The following is a 22,818-nucleotide window of genomic DNA, read 5'->3' on the forward strand; positions in this document are numbered from 1 at the left end:
TGGAACATCGAGCTCCTGACCACTGCCTTCCACCTTTAGGATCTTACTCTAGAACCCCTGCTAACGCTCCCTCGACCATGCTGACCTTGAATCAGTTGTCTCTCCTAAGGTTGCACAATCCAGCACCCGCGCTGTCTCACTTCCTCCCTCAGCGGCTTAAGTTCCATGTTCTATCACTGTAATTAAACACTTCAAACACTTCAGCTCCCTTATCCCTCTCTCCCTCCACACACTTGTGTGGTGAAACCACAACCTGTTTCAGCGTGGCCATCCACTTTCCCTTTGCCTGCGCCTGAGCAGCTGAACACTGTAAAAGAAAGCCATGGCCGGGCGCAGTGGCTCACGCCTAGAATCTCGGCACTTTGGGAGGCTGAGGCGGGTGGATCCCGAGGTCAGGAGTTCAAGAACAGCCTGGCTAAGATGGTGAAACCCCCGTATCTACTAAACATACAAAAATATTAACTGGACGTGGTGGCGGGCACCTGTAATCCCAGCTACTTGGGAGGCTGAGGCAGGAGAATTGCTCGATCCTAGGAGGTGGAGGTCGCAGTAAGCCCAAATTGTACCATGGCACTCCAGCCTGGGTGACAGAGTGAGACTCCATCTCAAAAACAAACAAACAAACAAACAAAAAACAATAACAAAAAGAAAGCCACCCAGATGTCTGTCTTCACTTTCAGTTCTCAGCTATATACCTCAGTGAGGCCAACACCGCTCTGCGTTCTCATGTCAGCTTCCACTCCAATGCAGTTTTCATACAATCTTCTCCCCACCTGACACATTCTTTCTAGTGATGAGATGGTATTGTCAAATAATTTACTGAGACAATGGAAGAATCTGAGACAAATTCCAAATATGCAAACACATTCTTGTCTTCCTCACAATGGAAAGAGGCCCTGCTACAAACAAGAGCAAGTTCTTTCCCTTGTGTTCTGAACTGAATTCCTTGTTGCATGTCAAGATCTCACGTCATTAGCTATCCCTTCTCTCCTGAAACACAAACACCTCCCTCTTTGCTGGATATTCCCAGTATCACACAAACATGCTTTAAAAAAAACAACCAAAAGTCCGAACCCTCCCTTGAGCCCACATCGCTCCCTGTAACCCAGCTACTATACCATTTCTTAGCTTCCCTTCACATCAAAAGTACTAACCGGAATTACCTACGTTAGCTACCTCTCGCTCCTTGCTCAGGCGGCTCTCATTTCGTTTCCATCCCCATGATGTGCCAGAAACTGCTGGCCAGTGTGGTACCAATAACGTATTTTTCCCTTTTTTTAACTTGGAACACAAACACTTTATTTAGAGGTGCATCTCAATTTATGTGTGGCGGCACAAAATGAAGTAAAGGAGCAGGTTGTAACACACCATTCCCATCAGTCAAGTGGTTGAACCCAACATCCAAGACCCAGTGAACAGCCAAGCCCAGCACAACCTCTGGGCTACTTGGTCTGACTCCAACAGGGTGAGCATGTTGCCTGCACACATGGGCCCTTTTATATTGCAGATGATGGAGCAGCCTGTGTCATCCATAAATTCCATGCACACCTGCGTGCACTGTCCCTGAGAGCTGGTCCTGCTCAGGACCTTGGTGACCCAGCTTGATAGGCTGCACACAGCTGGTATCCCTGATGGTGGCTTGGTGGTGGTCTGGCAAGAGTCCTTTTTTTTTTTTTTTAAGAGATAAGGTCTACCTCTGTCATCCAGGCTAGAAAGCAGTGGCACTATCATAGCTCACTGCAGCCTCGAACTTCTGGGGTCAAGCAATCCTCCTGCTTCAACCTCCCAAGGGGCTGGGACTACATGGGTGAGCCGCCACACCCAGCTATCATTTCTGTCTTCACTCTACTCAGTTTATCTTTCAGAAAATGTTCACTATTGATTTATTCCTACTTCTTAAAGCATTTTACTCCCATCTCATGATAATCCCTTCTCCTATTTTCTCCAACTTGCTAGCCATTTTCTCCCAAGTCCCTTTTACTGACTTTTTTTTTTTTTTTTGAGATGGAGTCTCACTCTGTTGCCCAGGCTGGAGTCCAGTGGTGTGATCTTGGTTCACTGCAACCTCCGCCTCCCTGGTTCAACCAGTTCTCCTACCTCAACCTCCCGAGTAGCTGGGATTAAAGGCACATGCCACCACGCCTAGCTAATATTTTTGTATTTTTAGTAGGTTTCACCATGTTGGCCAGGCTGGCCTTGACTGCGTGATCTCAGGCAATCCACCCACCTCAGCCTCCCAAAGTGCTGGGATTACAGGCGTGAGCCATCGATCCCCTTTTTTTTGAGACGGAGTTTCACTGTTGTTACCCAGACTGGAGTGCAATGGCACAATCTCAGCTCACTGCAACCTCCGCCTTCTGGGTTCAAGCAATTCTCCTGCCTCAGCCTCCCAAGTAGCTGGGACTACAGGCACGCAGCACCACCATGACCAGCTAATTTTTGTATTTTTAGTAGAGATGGGGTTTCACCTCGTTGACCAGGATGGTCTTGATCTATTGACCTCATGATCCACCTGCCTCGGCATCCCAAAGTACTGGGATTATAGGCGTGAGCCACTGTGCCAGGCCTTACTGACTTCTTTACATGGCAATGTAGGAGTGCTTCCTGGCTCATCCCATGGTTTATTCTCTCAACTCTTTCTATATTCTCTCCCGTAATCTCACCCAGTCTCTAAATATCCCATTCTCTGAAACTGGCAGACATTTGTGAATGCACTGACTAATAGTAGGGCAGAAGAATGCATGCAGCGTTGGGGCAGCTAAGTATAGCTTCTGAAGACAGAAGAGTTCCTAAGGCTGGTTTCACAAGATACAGGTCACAAAGACCCACTGATAAAACAGGACGTGGAAAAGAAGCTAATCAAAACCCACCAAAACCAAGATAGAGACCTCTGGTCGTCCTCATTGTTCATTATATGCTAATTATCATCATTAGCATACTAAAGGACTCATTAGCATGGACCCACCAGCGCCAAGACAGTTTACCAATGCAATGGCAACGTCAGGAAGTTCCCCTGTATGGTCTTTAACAGGGAGGAGCCCTCAATTCTGCAAATTTCCTGTCACTTTCCCAAAAAACTCATGAATAATCCACCACCTGTTTAGCAAATGATCAAGAAACAACCATAAAAATAGCCAGCCAGAAGGTTATTCTTTTACTTTCTTAACAAACTTACTTTCACTTTACTTTCTGGTTTCCTCTTGAATTCCTTCCTGAGGGAAGCCAAGAAGTCATGTGCTTTCCCAGGAAGAACCCCAGTTTTGGGGTTGGCTCTGTGACAAGACTGTATTGTAATAGCAGGAGGACTGGGGAAAAGGATGAGAAATCGAAGAACCACCAAACCAGCAGGTTTACCAATTTGGTTCCTCCAGTATCCCTCAACCTGAACTCAAGGTATCCCAAAACCCAGAAGTGGGCATCCGCACTGACAAGGAGTGGCTTTAAGGGGCAATTTGGGAATGTGTGTCAGTGATCTTTAAAAATTCACCCTTTTGACCCTGAAATTCAACTTCATGAAAGCTATTCTAGGTAAATATTCAGAGGTATACTCAGAGTGATGCAGCATAGGATTATTATGAAGATTAAATGAGATAATGCATGTAAAGTACTTAGCACAATTTTTGATGTATAATAAATGGATTAGTAATAGTAAAAGACTTAAAAGGAGCTAGAGTGTCCAATAAAGACATAAGCAAAAAAGAAAGAGATAGCTTTATACACACGACTGCTAACTATACAGCCATTAAAAGCCATGCTATTACAGAAAGAATAATAATCTAATTGATTTAAATATATTGAAAATTTTTAAAGAAACCAGAAAATTAAATCATCAGATATCACTGGAGAATGCTAGGCCACTGATACCAGAGAATAGGAAATAATAAAGCATTTATGCTGCCTTTCTAGAAAGAACTGTATTTCAGGGTAACAACCATACCTAGTGAATAAAGAAAAGTCTTCAATACAGAAATTCCAGACAAAATGTGCAAAAGAAATGAAGGAATTAGAAAATCACCATTTTGCAATACCTAATGAAATAATGAGTTCACTCAATGAACAGCAAGTGGATGGAAAAATCCATTAGAGAAAAGGTCAATTGAAACACTTGCAAAGAAAGGATGGAGCTGTCATCCCCAAACCCAGGGATCATTCACAGCTTCAGAACAATTGAGAAAGCCACACACGGTGGGTCCCTGCTGGGGGCGATCATAAAGTACACAGCACCCCCCATCAATCCCTCCTGCTGTCCCCCAACCTCTGGAATAAAAGGAGAGAGAGCTGAGCAAGAACCAAATAACTTTCAGATTGCGCCAGTCTCAGAGAGGTCGGAGACTGGACTAGTTAACAGATAATATTGAACAACGAATTGTATTTGCATTCAATATAAAGAATGATATTGTAGCATATTTTAAAAGTCCATTTTCAGATACATACCAAAGTATCTGATATTAAAATAACATGATGTCTGGAGCTTGTTTTAAATTATTTCACAAAAAAGCAGGCAGCATAGGGTAGAAGTGGAAGAAAGGGGTTGATGAAACTATCTGGCATTAAAAACATCGACGGTTCCTGAAGCTGAGTGATGGATTAATGGAAATTCACTGTGCTTCCCTGGGTGGATATATTCAACTTTCGCAATAAAATATCTTAAATCACGCTATTAAAAAGATTTAATTACATAGAAATACATGACACAAAACCCATGTGAAAATTCTAGATCACAAAGCTAAACAAGGCATGTTCCTGATTTCGCAAAACCATGAGATATGAACCCAGTTTATTAAAGAGTCAAAATCACTGTGGTGGGAATGTGAACAGTTTTTGTTGTTTCTAGGATACTCCAGCTGGACTATACTGAACTCCTTTTCTATTGAAGGAACGTAATTTGACCAGGTCAGGGGAATGGACAGAGACATGAACTTTTATTTCTCTTCCTGCAATTGATGATTGACCATTTAATCGGGAGACACTCACCTACTACATAGGGTGCCTTGAATCTAAACTAGGGAGAAAGGGCTGGCCTGAAGCCTCCCAAACACAACCTTACTTCTTACCTGTGCATATTGGCTGGCTGGGGTCGGGAACCAGAAGCTTCCAGGTTCCCTCTGGCACTCACTTTCACACCCCACGACCAAAGTATCCGTATCCCCCAGTCAAGGTATCCCCGATTCTCCTCACCCTACTCCTTGGTCAAATCACTGTTCCTAGACAGACATGCCAACCACACCAATAAATGAAAATCATTGGCCCTAGAATAATTTTAACTTTTTCAAATGTCCAGCTATTCAAACCTGCATTTTACTTCATATTTGCATACATTTATTTATTCAATCATATTTCCTAAGCTCGTACTCTTTGCAAAACGGCACTAAGTCAATTTGCCAAAAATCTATCTGCTGAATGAACAGCTCACAAAACACTGCCTGGGGGCAGCAGCCACTTCACAGCAGGAGCTGGTGCCAGCTAGAAGAAGGTCAGTGCCTAGGGCCCAGACCACAGGGTCAGCCAGAGAGGCCTTCAGAAGCACACATTGTCCCAGGGTCACTTACCAGGAAAACCTGAATGGGATCAGACATAAAGAAAGAGTTAGGCTCTACCACTGCCCAGGGAACATGCCCCAGCAGCTGCAGTAACACTGAAACTAGAGAAAATTCTCAAAAGCTGATAAAATCATCTCTACAGCATAGATTGCCATAAACTTTATAAGTATATAAATGCTAGTTTCTGGTAAATTTATAACTCAATTAAAATAAAGGCAAGAGAGGGTCAAAGTTTCTTGGGCTCTTGCTGCTCCCTTTCCTCCCTCCACCCAAATAAAAGACCCAGTGAAAGGGGCCATCTTCCTGTCCTTCAAACCCAGCCTCTAATGTCATTTTCTTAAATAGAAAATGCAGGCCTGGCCTGGATCAGTGTCTCATGCCTGTAATCCCAGGACTTTGGGAGGCCAAGGCAGGTAGATCACAAGGTCAAGAGATCAAGACCATCCTGACCAACATGGTGAAACCCTGTCTCTCCCAAAAATCCAAAAATCAGCTGGGCCTAGTGGCATGCACCTGTAGTCCCAGCTACTTGGGAGGCTGAGGCAGGAGAATCACTTGAACCCAGGAGGCAGAGGTTGCAGTGAGCCTAGATTGTGCCACTGCACTCCAGCCTGGAGGACACGAGTGAGACTCCATTTAAAAAAAAAAAGAAAGAAAGAAAATGTAGGCCTAAGGATGTTAAGTGTCATGTTGAAGGTCATGTTTATCTAAGAAAGGTCCACGTCATTGATGACACATATTACATATCACATACCTAATTATATAGAACTGAAGAAAGCTAGAATAGTACAACCATGAATAATTCTCTCATTCTTTTATAGAATAGAAAGTATTCCTTATTTTCAGCCCATTCTTTTCCACTGAACACACATGGACTCTGTACCTTGACTTCATGAAGTATACCCACGTGGGGATGCATGGTATTGCAGCCATAGCATAAGCTATGGAAGCCACTGCCTGGATCCCAATCCTGATGTCAGAGGTGTTTGAACCAAAATGACTCCATCTTGAATAGGGGCTGGGTAAAACAAGACTGAGACCTACTGGGATGCATTCCCAGGAGGTTAAGGAATTCTTAATCACAGGATGAGTAGGAAGTCAGCACAAGATACAGGTCGTAAAGACCTTGCTGATAAGACAGGTTGCAGTAAAGAAGTTGGCTAAAACCCACCAAAATCAAGATGCTGACCAGTGACCTCTGGTCATCCTCACTGCTGCAGTTCCACCAGTGCCATGGCAACATCAGGAAGTTACCCTACATGGTCTAAAAAGAGGAGGCATAAATAATCTCTCTGTTTGGCATATAATCAAGAAATAACCATAAAAATGGGCAACCAGCAGCCCTGAGGGCACTGTGTCTTTGGAGTAGCCGTTCTTTTTTCCTTTACTTTCTTTGCTTTCACTTTAAGGACTCGCCCTGAATTCTTTCTTGTACAAGACCCAAGAACCTTCTCCTGGGGTCTGGATTGGGACCCCTTTCCAGTAACACTGATACTTCTGTTGTGCTACTTATGGCCTTAGACAAGTTGCATAACCCCGGGTAAGCCTGTTTCCTCATCTGGAAATTGGAAATTATCATCCTCATTACCTCCGAGGATTACTGTGAAAATTATGAAACAATTTTTGTAGCAGGCTTAACACAGTACCCAATAAATGTTACCTGTTATTATTACTATCAAGATATACTTCAACCACTCTCTACTTGTAAACATGATCAAAAATTTTGGTTCAACTTAAAAGAAGAAAATCGTAAGTTGGTTCTAAAAGCATTTGAAATAGTATGGTTAACTCATAGGTTGGATCTAAAAGCATCTGAAATAGTATGGTAATAGACAAGCTAATCACAGATTGAAATATCTTCATCTACCAAGTTTTGGGTTTTTTCCCCCACATTCCCCTTGTAGATTTTAACAAGGTAATATTTAAGACACTGCTTGCTAGAATTCCTGACCTCGAGTTTTTTTTAAAAAACGGGCTTGCAGGCCAGGTGCAGAGGCTCACGCCTGTAATCCCAGCACTTTTAGAGGCCGAGGCAGGCGGATCACCTGAGGTTGGGAGCTTGAGACCAGCCTGACCAACATGGAGTAACCCGGTCTCTACTAAAAATACAAAATTAGCCAAGTGTGGTGGCACATGCCTGTGATCCCATCTACTCAGGAGGCTGAGGCAGAATCACTTGAACCTGGGAGGTGGAGGTTGTGGTGAGCCGAGATCTCGCCATTGCACTCCAGCCTGGGCAACAAGAGTGAAACACTGTTTCAAAAGGGGGGGAGGGGCTTGCATTATTTGTTTTACTATGTTTATTAAATTCACATCAAAAATAATATTCGTTAAATGAGAGTTAGGGACTTATTCATCATTAATGTTCTCCACTCATTGCTGTGCTGATTCCCTCGTGCTCTTCCCACATATGCTTCCACACTGTGGCTAATTGAAAGTGAAGTTTGTGGAATCAGCTTTGCAGTCATACACTAGCTATAAATACTCCTCTTACCTTGGGAAGCAAAAATCACAAACCTAGATAAACATGGACACTGCAGTTTGGGGGGAAGTTTTGATTCACCATCAAAACAAATGTTTCAATCCTCTTGCACAATGAAGAAGTAAAATCAGCTATCGTTGCACTGGAGTTTTATTGGGCCTGTGACCATTGACGCTATAAAAAGTAAAAGATATTGTATTTGAACAGAACTGTACAACGTAAAAGGCATTTCTGCATCTACTGTCAGCTCTGTGAAGTAGGTAGCGCAAGGGTTTATCATCACAACTTCAAAGACACTGAGAAATGAACAGGTTCTAGAGTCTGCCCAAAGTCATAAGATTGGAAAGGGGCATTGCCAAAACTGGACACGTACTCTGCTCTCCTGATTTTTATTCCAGGGATCTTCTACTTCTGACTCGGCCAGCAACTCTGGGAAAAGCTTCCGACCAACTTTCTGCATTAGGATATAAAAGAAACAGACCATGTGGTCTGTGCCCTGCAGGGGCTAACAACCTACTTACAATGACCAAAGCCCAAGAAGAAACTTTTTTTTTTTGAGACGGAGTCTTGCTCTGTCGCCCAGGCTGGAGTGCAGTGGCGTGATCTTGGCTCACTGTAACTTCCACCTCCCGGGTTCAAGCCATTCTTCTGCCTCAGCCTCCCGAGTAGATGGGATTATAGGCACAGGCAAACATGCCCAGCTAATTTTTCTATTTTTAGTAGAGACAGGGTTTCACCATGTTGGCCAGGATGGTCTCGATTTCTTGACCTCGTGGTCCACCTGCCTCAGCCTCCCAAAGTGCTGGGATTACAGGTGTAAGCCACTGCACCTGGCCAAACAGGAACATTTTAAAAGCAGTCTGTTTAGAAGACACTGCCTTAATTAAACATCCTTAGTGGGACTGGGAGGTTGGGAAGGAGCAAAGACAAGATAGAACCAAGCACTTAGGAGTCCATCATATTGCCAAAGAATGTCCTAGGCCTACTAGAGGAAGACAATCTGAAGAAAACATGCCCCTTGCCCTTTAAAAATAATACAGCCAAGCGCGGTGGCTCACACCTGTAATCCCAGCACTTTGGGAGGCTGAAGCAGGTGAATCACAAGGCCAGGGGTTCAAGACCAGCCTAACCAACATGAGAGGCTGCTCTTGAACTCCTGACCTCAGGTGATTAATCCACCTTGGCCTCCCAAAGTGCTGGGATTACAGGCATGAGCTACAGCACCTGGCCCCTTTTGTGTGTTTTTTAATGGCTGAAGGATGAACAAGACAGTTGTAATATTTTAAAAGGTGTCAACATAGGTTTCTGTTTCTTCCATGCCAGTATGTCTTATGCAAAATGAGAATTAAAACAGATGTCTTTTCACGTTAAATTTTTCTCTGACCTTATAGCTCAGACGTAACTATCTAATACACTTCCCTGATATCCCATATTATCTACCCATTGAAGTAATAGGAGGAAATAAGGCTGCTGACAAGCAAATCTATTATAAAACATTAATGATAATTACTTAAGTTTATGATGTCAGTGAATACAGACATATCACATATTGTGTATCTCACATACTAATGCACTACACTGGATAAATAAGAAAAAAATAGATGAGGAGGGCCATTTAAGATCAAATAGAGATCACCATGTCTAGTTTTAAGTCCAAAATGCTGCAGGTTTTATAGTAAGAGGAAGACAGCTACAAGGATAAATATCTAGGGTTGTCTCAAAGAAAGAAAAGAAACATTAAGTCCAACAGCTAGACAAATCATTAAGGAAACAAGTCACAGAGCACACAAGGACAATGAACTCCCTGCCCTCATCTACAAAGAAGATGACCGCAGCTTATAAAGGGATTTGGACCAACATAAAGGAGGGTGAAACTCTACTACCCCTGGAGGAATCAAAACTCACTGAACCTAGATGTACCTTCAATTTAGACACTCTTCCAGAAAGATCCTCTCAGTCTTCAAAAACAAGTGCCTACAATATGTCTTCATGATTGTGTTGAAGAAGTTGACTGTTCTCTGTGGTGAGCTAAGGTGCACATTTGATGCATTTATGTTACTTGACATTAGGAATATTGAGAAGGGCGTGAAAAGATGTGTTCCACATCAATCATAGCAAATATGTCATACTGAGACAGCATTTAAAAAATGACTTTGTTAGAGAGAGTTCTCAGTAGTAGTGACTACATAGTCTATTAAAATTTATATGAAGTTCAATTTGATTACCATGAAGGCATTTTATTTTTCTGGGGAAGAAAGAAAAAGAAACTATCCAACTTCAATTTTGCCAAAGGCTGAAAATGACAAAAATAAATAGAGAAATTTAATCTAATAAATCTAGTGAAGTTTAAAAGAGAATATCATAGAACATATATGATGATAACTACCAACCACTTTTCAGGACCTATGACAGGTTATGAATTTCCTGGTATTTTTTAAAAGATCATGAAATAAACCAAGATTAAAAGGGAAAAACTATAGAAAGTCAGAAGAAAAAAGGTTTTTTTAATTAAGTTTTCATATCTATTAAGTTAAATCCATGAAAGTGAATCTAATAGGTGGCAGCTTCTAAAATCACTTGGTTGAAGAGTTTTACATAAATATTTAAAGCAGTCTCAAAGAAAAGGCATGAGTCACACAGACCATAGCTGCTGCTCTGACTTTTCAAGGCACACATCATCGACTCTCCTACTTGGAAAGAACATCAGTGATCAAGTTCAGCTTCTGCAGGTCTGTGGCCACCCCGTTGGATCTTCATTCAGTCTATTTTAACAACTCCAGTGATGATGACACTGCTCCTCTGAAGACCACACATTCCAACACTGGACATTCTATAAGGTATGGCCTCCCTTATGCTGACTTGAAACCATACAAACGGCTAACAAATCTAGCTCCTTCATCCTGAACACATTCAGTCTTCTGCTGGAATGTAAATCTCAGGTTTCAACGGTGTTCCTAGTCAATGGAAAGCTACTAGAAAACTTGGAGAGTGGCTTTACAGATCCTCCTGCAAAGGAGGGGATATACCTCCAAACATATTTTTGGAAGTATATCTTAACAGGATGCAGAGACTAATTAACTATAAGGAGGAGGAAGAGTGGGCTAGCTTGGCTAACATGTACAACTTCCAGACTTCTAGCTTAAGAAACTGGGTAAGGGGCTGTGCTAGATGGAATCATCTACCAGGAATCTAACAGTACGTAAGGGAGCATGTTGGGTTTGGAGAAAAGATAATTCAGTTTGAAACTATTCCAATATCTATATAAAGATGTTTAACAGAAAATATGAGCTGGACACAGTGGCTCACACCTATAATCCCAGCACTTTGGGAGGCTGAGGTGGGTGGATCACTTGAGGTCAGGAGTTTGAGACCAGTCTGGCCAACAAAGGGAAACCCTGTCTTCTAAAATATGAAAATTAGCCAGATGCGGTGGTAACCCTAGCTACTGGAGAGGCTGAGGCACAAGAATTGCTTGAACCCAGGAGGTGGAGGTTGCAGTGAGTTGAGATGGCATCACTGCACTTCAGCCTGAATGACAGTGTGAGACTCTGTCCCAACAACAACAAAAAACAACATCCTTTGGGGTAGGTGTTAACATAGACTACATATGAAGCCTGGGGAGAAAGCATCATTTATTTAGTAAGAGTTAGGTGGAAGAAGAAGATCATATGAAGGTGTCAAAAAGGCATCCCAAAAGGTAGAAGGCAATCTGAGAAAAAGTATGCAACGGATGCTTGGGGATGAATGGTTTTCTGACTGGATAAAATATTATATAGTGGTTTAGATTATGCTTTTGAAGTATTTTAAAGAATTAGTGAGATTTTCATTAATGTTGAATGTAAAACACAACATACTAAAGTAAAACACTAATAATGTTTCTGGGTTTTAGGATTATAGCTCCCCAAAGAGAGTATGGAAATCCACTAGAACTTATCATATTTAATGCTAAAAAGAAAGCCACAATAATTTCAAAAGGATCTATACAATGTATACTGTTCTATGATTATATTTCAATTATTTGCTGTAAAAAAAAGCACTACCTTTAAAATCTCATATAACTGTAAACTGTAGATTTTACTAAATAAACTTTATGTTTAAACAACATTCATACAGGAAATCATGCAATATTTATACCTAATAGATACTGAAACATTTCTTTACCCTGACAATAATCAACTACAAATAAAACTGAAGTAAGATTCCATTCCCATTAGCAATAAAATATATGAAGCATCAGGAAATAGCTCCACAAAGGAAACACAAATTCTTTGTGGAGAAAAGTCTAAACTCTATTAAAATGAATAAAAGATGATCTGAATAAATGAAGAGATCTTTCATATTGCCAGATAAAAATGATATTATAAGAGTGGAAGCAGTCCTCAATTTAATCTACAAATTTAATAAAATCTCAATTAAACACCTTCAGGATTTTTTAAGAAACTCAACAACCTATTCTAAATTTATATGGAGGCCGAGTGTGGTGGTTCACACCTGTAACTCCAGCACTCTGGGAGGCCGAGGTGAGTGGATCACTTGAGGCCAGGAGTTCCAGACCAGCCTAGCCAACATGATGAAACCCCATCTCTACTAAAGATACAAAAATTAGCCAAGCATGGTAGCAGGCACCTGTAATTCCAGCTACTCGAGAGGTTGAGGTGAGAGGATCACTTGAACCTGGGAGGCAGAGGCTGCAGTCAGCCTAGACTGCCACTGCCCTCCAGCCTGGGTGACACAGCAAGACTCCATCTCAAAACATAAATAAATAAAATAAAAATAAATTTATAGGAAAACTCTAGGGTCCATATTGATGAACTAAGTTAACTTCGAAAAAGGAGATACTTCTTTTCAAGATCATCAGACATTTTGCAAAATCACATTTATGAGAACCATATGGTATTTGCTGAAGACAGAAATATATACATAAAAGGAAGGAATAGAAACCTCAGAAATAGACTTATCTATATATGGTAATGACCTAAAGGTAGTATCAAAAGATCAATGAGTAAAAGACTATTTAGTAGATGATTCTGGGAAAACTGGCTTATCATACGGAGAAAAAAAAACTAGAGCCTGACATTACACCATGCACTGAAGAGGACAATACATCAAAGACTTAAATGTAAAGGGTGAGATGATAAAGTAATAGAATAATAGAGAGGGCTGAATTTTTATAACATAGGAGAAAGGGCATTTCTTAAATGAGACAAAAATAACACAAACCATAGGTTAAAAGTAGGTTTGCCTAGGCATGGTGGCTCATACCTGTAATCCCAGAATTTTGGGAGGCCACGGCAGGCAGTTCATGAGTTTCAGACCAGCCTAGGCCACATGGCAAAACCCCATCTTTATTTAAAATACAAAAAAATTAGCCAAGTATGGTGGTGCATGCCTGTGGTCCCAGCTACTTGGGAGGCTGAGCTGGGAGGATCACCTCAGCCCGGGAAGTCAAGGCTGCAGTGAGCTGAGATCGTGCCACTGTACTCCATCCTGGGCAACAGAATGAGGCCCTGTCTCAAAAAACAAAAAAAGATTTGACTATATCGAAATTAGGTATTTTGGTTCAACCAAGGACACTACACATTTAAAAGAAGGATAAATATTAGGGAAGAACTGTTATACCTAAAACTGACTCTATATATCAAGATCCCATGATTACATAGAACCAAATCCACTCCAAATCGTTTAAATAGGAAGAGACTTACTATAGAGTACTAATTGGTTTACAGAATTGTGGAGGGCCTAGAAAAAGAGGTTCTAGCATCTTTTTAGAAACCACTCACAAAGCCACCGTACAGGACCAGGCCACCAAAGAAGTGGCTGCCTCACCTCCGATCTAAAGTTGTGGGCTATTAAAGCACACTTCCACTGCTAGGAGCAGGATTCCTCATCACTGGATCCTACCTCTGCTGCTGGCCACGCCAGCCACATGGGCGAACCTAGCCCCACTTTTGGGTTACAGTAAAGCTAGCACCTGAACACTTGACCCCTGCTAACATTATCCCAGAAGAATTAGAGAGTTTTTTCAGCTGTGCTTCCAAGTAGAAAAAACAGAAGTCAATCCTAGGACTTACTAAGGCCTTCTAAACATGGCATAAATTCATCAAACCTAAATCACATCTGAAACACAACCTACAAGGGAGTCTGAGAAATGTCATTTTTAGATTTCTGGTCTCTAAGCTAAGCAAAAGCCAGGAAGACGCTTAGTGACAATCTATCATATCTCTAATATTGGTAAAAGAATCATATCTAGAATACACAGGAACCCCTGTGACTAAACTCAGCACAAAAATGTAAAAGGATATGAACAGGCAATTTGCAGAAGGGTAAACCTAAATGGCTAAAAATATACAACGGTTTTTCTCAAAAGCATTAGTCAGCAGATAAATACAACGTAAAACAATGAGATACCACTTTCCCTCATTGGATTAGTGGAAATTGGATAATGCCAATTTGCCATGCTAATGAGGCCTAAACTAGAAAGGCATTCTGGAAACTAATCTGACAGTACCTACACAAATTAAACCTTTTATTTAATGACCTGCCAATTCCACTTCCAAATGTATATCCCAGAGAAGTTCTCACATAGCTCCCTGTATGGAAATATTCATCAGAGTGTCTTCTGTGTGGCTGAGAAATACCAGAATCTAGATGTTCATCATCATGCTAACATTTACAATAAATCTAGGGAATGTACCCAGAGCCACCACATTGCACAACTCTAGGGCACCTTACTCACACACAATAAAAGGTGAATAGTGCCCTTGGTGTTGAACCACCTAGTGGGACTTTCATTATTAGGAATACTATATAACAGTGGGAAGCAAAAAACGAGCTGAATATCCAACCAGAAAAGTGTGTAGATTTTTTTTCAAAGGCAGCTGAGTATGGTTTTGTTCTTTTTAAGAAATAGAATGAGGTCTACAACTCAGAGTGTTTTATAAACCAAACAGAAACAGAAATACTATATACTGTACAAAAACGCATACAAATTCAAAGAGGGCAATACATAAAGCAGTTCCGTATGTCTACTAGTGGCTTTGGAATGGGAAGTGAAAATGCAGGGACAGCCGGGTGCAGTGGCTCATGCCTGTAATCCCCGTATTTGGGAGGCCGAGGCGGGCAGATCATGAGGTGAGGAGTTCAAGACTAACATGGCCAATATGGTGAAACCCTGTCTCTACTTAAAATACAAAAATTAGCTGGGTGTGGTAGTGCATGCCTGTAGTCCCAGCTATTCGGGAGGCTGAGGCAGGAGAGTCCCTTGAACCTGGGAGGTGGAGGTTGCAGTGAGCTGAGATTGTGCCACTGCACTCCAGCCTGGGTGACAGAGTGAGGCTCTGTCTCAAAGAAAAAAAAAAAGGAGAGAAAGAAAAAAAAGAAAAAGAAAGGAAGAAGGAAGGAAGGAAGGAAGGAAAATGCAGGGAGTACAATACAATAAGGACAAAATGAGTTTTGCACAGACTCATAGGTGTCTGTCACAGACTGAATGGATTCTCATGAATACAACTAAATGGATTATTTTGTTCTCTGAGGAACAGGAAGAAAAAGTGTTAATAATACCTAAAACTACCAGAGAGAACATGAGATATCTGAAAAACAACTGAAGCACTTAGGATGAGATGAAGAACAGTAGATTCTAAACACTGACGTGACAAAATACAGACCATTAAATATTAATAGGTATTAAATATATATAATGTCTATTATATATAATACATAATTTACATGTGCTAGATAACACAATGTCTATATTAATATATTTAATATATACATAGTAAAGAATTTAAACTGTAGCCTCGGGGTGATAGGGAACCAATGACATGTTTCTATACTGGAACCAACCAAGTTCAAGTGCGTATTTTAAACAACTGACTCTCTTGTTTGTGCACAATGGAGTGGGAAGAGGCAGGTTGAGGACAGGAGAAGGCTGAGGAAACTGTCGACAGGGATTTAAATTAGGTAATGGAAACAGAAATTAGAAGACATATTAAAGAGATTTAGAGAAGAATACAGAAAATAAGAAGATAATTTGGTGTAAAGCATGAGAAGGATGGAGGAATCAAAGAACACGGCAGCGCTGGACAGCAATGCCTTAACTGGGAGACCCAGAAGGAGGGTGTCAAGAAGATGGGGAAAGTAGTAAGTATAGTTCAGACACAGTGAATATCCTAGGCCTGTGATACCCAAGTGAGGTATGTCTGATGTCCAGAAGAAACACAGAAACTGCAGACACACATCCAGCAGTCTATTGGTAACTGACAAAGCCGAGAGGACACATACAAAAGGGAACTGGGGGCTCAACCTTAGGGGCTTAGCCTCAAGCCAAAGCTAGAGCCACATGCCAAGCTGTTATTATCCCAAAGCAGATGATAGGAAAATGATCTGTGAGTTTAGAGTCAAATGAAGCTCCTCAGAGAAATAATCTGAGTTAAAGATTAAAGGCATGAGCCGGGAGTGGTGCCTCACATCTGAAATCCCAGCACTTTAGGAGGCCAAGGCAGGTGAATCACCTGAGGTCAGGAGTTCAAAACCAGCCAGGCCAACATGGTGATATCCCATCTCTATCAAAAAATGCAAAACTTAGCTGGGCATAGTGGTATGAACCTGTAGTCCCAGCTACTCAGGAGGCTGAAGCAAGAGAATTGCTTGAACCTGGGAGGCAGAGGTTGCAGTAAGCTGAGATAGCGCCACTGCACTCCAGCCTGGGCGACAGAGTGAGACCTTGTCTCAAAAAAAAAAAATTAAAGGATCACCTTTTTACTGATATCATATTGTCAGCCCAGTCAAATGTCTCTCAACTTAAATCACTGCAGTTCTTATACAACCCTCTCTGCCTATCCCTAAAATATTGAATCCAACAGAGTCAACATACTTCTGGATTTTTCTAAAAATTGAACAGAGGCAGATCAAACCCTATATCCTGAAAGAAACTGCAAGGATACCATCCACACATTTTGTATCCCAAGGCCATTTAACCAAAATAGCACTGAAAGGACAGAAGATATAATTGGCTTATAGAAGAACATTTTGGTTAGCTGCTAACTGTAACACTTCCCACAGAGAAGCTCACATAACCTACCCTCTCCAAACAGCCAAGTATTGGCTATAAGAAAAAGAAGCCAATTATCTACTAGTATTTAAGTTAAAAAATGAGTTGTAAAAGATTATCCCTATTGTTACTTCATTTTTTTATTATACTTATAAAATATAAAGCTTGTATCTCAATAATGAAGAGACTAATTGCTTACAAAATTCTCCACAGTATTCAAATGAATTTATTTGGGATCCTGAAATAGTTTTATTCTAGTCCATGTGCTTCTTAATGGACTCAAACAAGCTGTAATTGTTTAAGGCCAATGAGACTTTTTTTTTTTTTTCTTTTCTTGAGACAGAGTTTCTCTGTTGTTACCCAGACTGGTGTGCAATGGCGTGATCTCGGCTCACGGCAACCTCCGCCTCCTGGGTTCAGGCAATTCTCCTGCCTCAGCCTCCCGAGCAGCTGGGATTACAGGCATGCACCACCAAGCCAAGCTAATTTTTTTGTATTTTTATTAGAGACGGGGTTTCTACCACCATGTTGACCAGGATGGTGTGAATTTCTTGACCTCGTGATCCACCCGTCTCTTACTCCCAAAGCTATTTTTTTTTTAATGTAACAAATCTAGGAACTCTCAAAACCTTTTACCTTTCCAGTTTCTAAGAAATTTTAAATATCAATGCACACTTCTAAATGGAATGCCAGACTCATAAAAATTATTTCAGTAAGCATATTCAATTGTAGGAAAAGTTGAAAACGTAACAAAAACCAATATATTAAAGTATATTGAAGAAAATTAATAGTTCTGCTTTTATCGAGTAGTTTAAACTATAAGGAAAAATGCAAAGCCTATAATCCATCCAAGAACAAGAGACGACTTACATTGACGAACCTAAAAGTAATTACTCAGTATATTTTGCACCAATATTGAAAGTCTTCAGATACTCTAAATCTTCGAGTCATACATTACATAACATAGTTTTCCATCTCATATATTTTCATAACACAGGATTAACCATACACAATCACTACATCAGTGTTCAAAAATACAAGGTCCTATTGAGACCGACCTGGGTAACAAAGTGAGAACTGTCTCTCCAAAAAAAAAAAAAAACAAACAATTTAGCCAGGCCTAGGGGCTTATGCCTGTGGTCACAGCTATTTGGGAGGCTGAGGTGCTAAGGTGGGAAGATTGCTTGAGACCAGGAGTTTGAGGCTGCAGTGAGCCATGAGCATACCACTGCACACCTGCCTAGGTGGCAGAGCAAGACCCTGTCTCAAACACACACACACACACACACACACACACACACACACACACACACAGTCCTACTGTCAGATAATGACAGTCTAACAAATCCAAATCTCCTTCAGCATGAATCAAAAATTGATCAAAACTATCAGAGTCAGCCAGGCGCAGTGGCCCACGCCTGTAATCCCAGCACTTTGGGAGGCCGAGGTGGGCAGATCACCTGAGGTCAGGAGTTCAAGACCAGTCTGACCAACATGGAGAAAATCCATCTCTACTAAAAATACAAAATTAGCTGGGCATGGTGACACATCCCTGTAATCTCAGCTACTTGGGAGACTGAGGCAGGAGAATTGTTGGAACCTGGCAGGCGGAGGTTGCAGTGAGCCAACATTTTGCCACCACACTCCAGCCTGGACAACAAGAGAGAGACTCTGTCTCAATAAAAAAAAAAAAGAAAGAAAGAAACTATCAAAGTCAAAACATCATTGCTCTCACTAACAATCACTCCATGGTATAAATGGGTCCTCCAGCATAGGAATTTTCTTCAGCTCTACCAATAAGGGAAAGCTTTAAATATGCAGAGCGTCCCTATTAGACAGAAAAGGTACCTGCTGGAATCATCATTTCTATAGAATCACAGTGTTGAAATTGAATAGAAGGAAGAAGCTTCCCAGCAAGACTGCATTTATTCTTTCAACCTGGAAAGCCAGGGTATTAACAAGAGGCAAGAAATGACTGCCCTGTGCCCTAAAGGACACTGGTGGTAAAACTGAAAAGGGAGGTAGATTGTTCTCAGCCTGCACTCTTCCCAGAGTGCTGACACCAGCTTACTGATAAACATTCTTTCCCCTCCTGCCTACCTAAAGCAACCATTTAAATGACATAGGATTTCTTCTCACACGTGCCCACTATTTCACCAGGTACTGCAGCAAAGGACCCTTCTGCATGAAGCACAAAAAGAGGCTCCACGGAGTAGTGCCTGAGCCTTTTTAAGCATAATCTTGAAACGCAACATAGGCTTAATTTTCTCCAGAAAGTATTCCATTCCTCCTGAAAATGACCGGACTATTTTCAATCCACTGCAGCTCTAGGGTAACAGATAGTAAAGCTTCCGGTGGGTTCCTGGCAGGTTGGAGCCTGACTCGATCACAGAATAGTGGCAGTAATCTTCCCATCCAATCAACACTTCAAAGTACACCTGTACAAAGGAAGAAGACACGAATTCTTCCTTCCCTCTCACCCATAGTGAAGCAGCAGGTATTTAAAGGACAATAAATTTCTAGTGTGGTTAGTACCTTATTATAGCATCCAGAAATAATTGTTATTCATTCCTAGAATTTTGATGTTATAACTACCTTGCTTTACTACCATTCCAAATTGATTAGAGGTCGTATTTTCCATATATTGATTTTTTAATATTAAAAAACCTTAGAGAGTTTCTACGTCACTAAAATTTTATCTAGTAGGTATCAAGTCACAGCAGTACTTTTTTGTTTCTTCCTAATGATTCCTTAATGCCAACTTTTATTAGCATCAGGTTAGTACTTAGAATAAAGAATCCGGAATGAACAGAAAAATACAATTTTTTCTATTCCCTTGACCTCTTCATTTATTACAGTAAAATTTATATCGGAAGTTCAGTTACTGTAATGTCATTACTATTTTAACATTAACCTACAGAAACAAGAATAGATATACTTCTATCAACATAAGTTCTATAAAGTATCATTCTACCTTCTTTACTGATTCAACCATACCTCATTGAAAATAATTAATTTTGACTGCCCAGAAAGGTTAGCAATTTTCCAGCTTCAATTCGACTGGTTTTAATTGCCAGTAGGATGCCTTTGTCTATGTCACTGCCGAAAATGATGAACGAGCAAGTATTCATCAAGACCTCAGTAGAGTCAATGCCTATCATATATGGACTGGCACACACCAAGGCACAAAGAGGCATCTGTGGACAGATTAGTAGGAGAGGAGATGATGGATGGATGGAATCAGGTGAGCAGGCAAGGAGGAAGGACGGAAAGGCAGAGGCTGGCAAGAAAGAAGACCAAAAGAATTGCTAAATCCAAGAAGCATATGTAATACGATATAGACAGAAAAGTATAGAGAAAGTGAGATGACAGCCAGTAAGGTCTGGCTGGAAAAGATACAAAGAGGAAATGGAATTCAATCAGCACTTTTCAAATGCTAAAGTGAAAGAGGCAAATCGTGTATTCAAAGAGGGTAAAGCTGCAAGACAAAGGCACAAAGTCGGGAAATGAAATTCAAGTTCGTAGAACAGTGAGCAGATTGGTTTGTGTGAAGTATAGAGTTCATGAAGGAAATTGTGGGAAGGTAAAGCTGCAAAGTCGGGGGTTGCAGCCAGATGCTGTGCAGAGCATAAACACTGGGGGGCAGCTGCGGCCTCCTCTGCCCATCCCTTCTTTGGAAAGCAGCACCCTCCGGCAAATCTGACAGCCACACCCCCGTCATATGCTTTCCTTATCCAAACCTCCCAAAACAAAATATCTGATAACTGACAAATATGCTTATAATTCCAGAAAAAAGAAGAAGAAAATGCATTAAATAAACAATTTGCCAAAAAAACCTGGTGACTAGAAATACTAATCTTCAACTAATATCTGGTCAACTCATATCCTGCTAAATTTTCATATACAATTTCAGAGTTGTTTTAACAAATTTGGTTCTGATCGCTTTGAACAACGACATTTTTTAAGATAATAAATCTGGTCAAGAGCGCAAATCGTCCCAGTTGAGTGCCTCCCGTGTTCCAGGCAGAATTGTAGGGGTTTTATGTATGCTATTTAATTTAATCTTAACAGTATTAATTTGAAATTATTCTTCTACCTTCATAGATATGAAGAAAAATTACTGAAGAATAACTTAGCTAAACAGAAAAGCTAAGATTGCAAATATATCTAGAATAAAAGTAGAATAACTACTGCCACCTTCATCCAAGTGTATATTTTCTGTATCTCTTCACAAGAATCAGAAGGAAAAGCACTAAAAGTACCTGTTCCATTTCAAAGATGCATGGCTTATATCCAAACGCCTAAATGCACTTAAAACAAGGCCAGGCCTCAACGCATACAGCAGCCATTAAAACCCATCACTGAAGCTACTGGTGCACTTGACCTCAATCCAAACCACAGTCCTAAAGAAACCACGAGAAATGATGTTTCAGACTAATAAAAAATGACTGAAGATCAGTGTTCCAGTCCCAACTTATGTTACCAAATTCTTTTCTGATATATGGAACCCAGTAAGGCACTATTTAGGGGAAAGCATAGCATTCATATAAACCCCTTTCCTTGTATAATAAGACATTGTATACATATCAGGGATGATTCTGACCTTCATTCATTTGTCAGACATTAACTGGACATCTATACTCTGTCAGGGGCTCTCGCAGGAAATCAGACTACTCCTGGCCTTAAAACATCCAATGTAACAATTTACCAAGCCATATTAGAAAATGTATACTCTTACACTGGATCCTTCTCACTACTGATACAAAAATCAAGATAGGCGGGTGTGGTGGCTCATACCTGTGATCATAGCACTCTGGGAGGCTGAGGCGGGTGGATCACCTGAGGTAAGGAGTTCAAGACCAGCCTGGCCAACATGGCGAAATCCTGTCTCTACTAAAAATACAAAAATCAGCCAGGTATGGTCACAGGCCCCTATAATCCCAGCTACTTGGGAGGCTGAGGCAGGAGAATTGCTTGAACCCAGAGATCACACCACTTCACTCCAGCCTCAAGGACAAGAGCAAAATTCCATCTCAAAAAAAAAAAAAAAAAAATCAAGCTGACTTTTAGACAGGCCAAAATCAGAGTTGTACAATCCAAGTTCTAGAGCCTATGTGCTTTATTAATTAGCTAGTCTTCCAAAAGTTCCCTGATCTACTTGGTTTCATCTTATACATATTAACAGCAGATTTGGTTTTTTAAGGATGTATCCTGGATGGGCCACCTACTAGCTTAATGCCCTGAGGCAAGAAGTTACTTTGCTCTCTGAGCCTGGGTTTTCTCACCGGAAAAATGAGAATAAACAGCTATATTTCAAGACTGTTGTAAGGAATACATATAGTTACATAATACACCGACACAGAGTCTGGTATTTAGTCTGGCACTTAGAAGTACAATAAGTTTAGCTAATATCATAATTACAGGCATTGTAAGGCAATCACAAATTGATCAGAAAAGTCAAATTACAAAAACATTGAGGGACAGAAGCAAAAAGACTAAAAGCAGCTCTAGCAATAAACAGCTGGCAGCAAGAAAACAATCAGGAAACTACACAGACACAAAAACTCAGAAAGTACACACTGAAGCCAACAGCGCACACACTTCAATAGCTGTTGAGGACATCTTTAATGTTTTCATAAAATGCAACAATGATGTGCCTGAAGATGACATTAAGCCCTTTAAACAGATTAAACTTTTATTCCATGTGTTTAAAAAAAGATAAGCACATAATTGACTTGGAAAAGATT

The 22,818-nt window shown here is 40.8% G+C and overlaps 1 protein-coding gene across 8 annotated transcripts in view; it reads right to left on the minus strand.

Annotated features, from left to right (window-relative positions):
- Positions 1 to 22,818, minus strand: part of FMN2 (formin 2) — a 398,830-nt gene that overhangs the window by 370,460 nt on the left and 5,552 nt on the right. The gene's annotated exons all lie outside the window — the stretch shown is intronic.

Source organism: Callithrix jacchus, chromosome 19, assembly GCF_049354715.1.
Source record: "Callithrix jacchus isolate 240 chromosome 19, calJac240_pri, whole genome shotgun sequence".
NCBI lineage: Eukaryota > Metazoa > Chordata > Mammalia > Primates > Cebidae > Callithrix > Callithrix jacchus.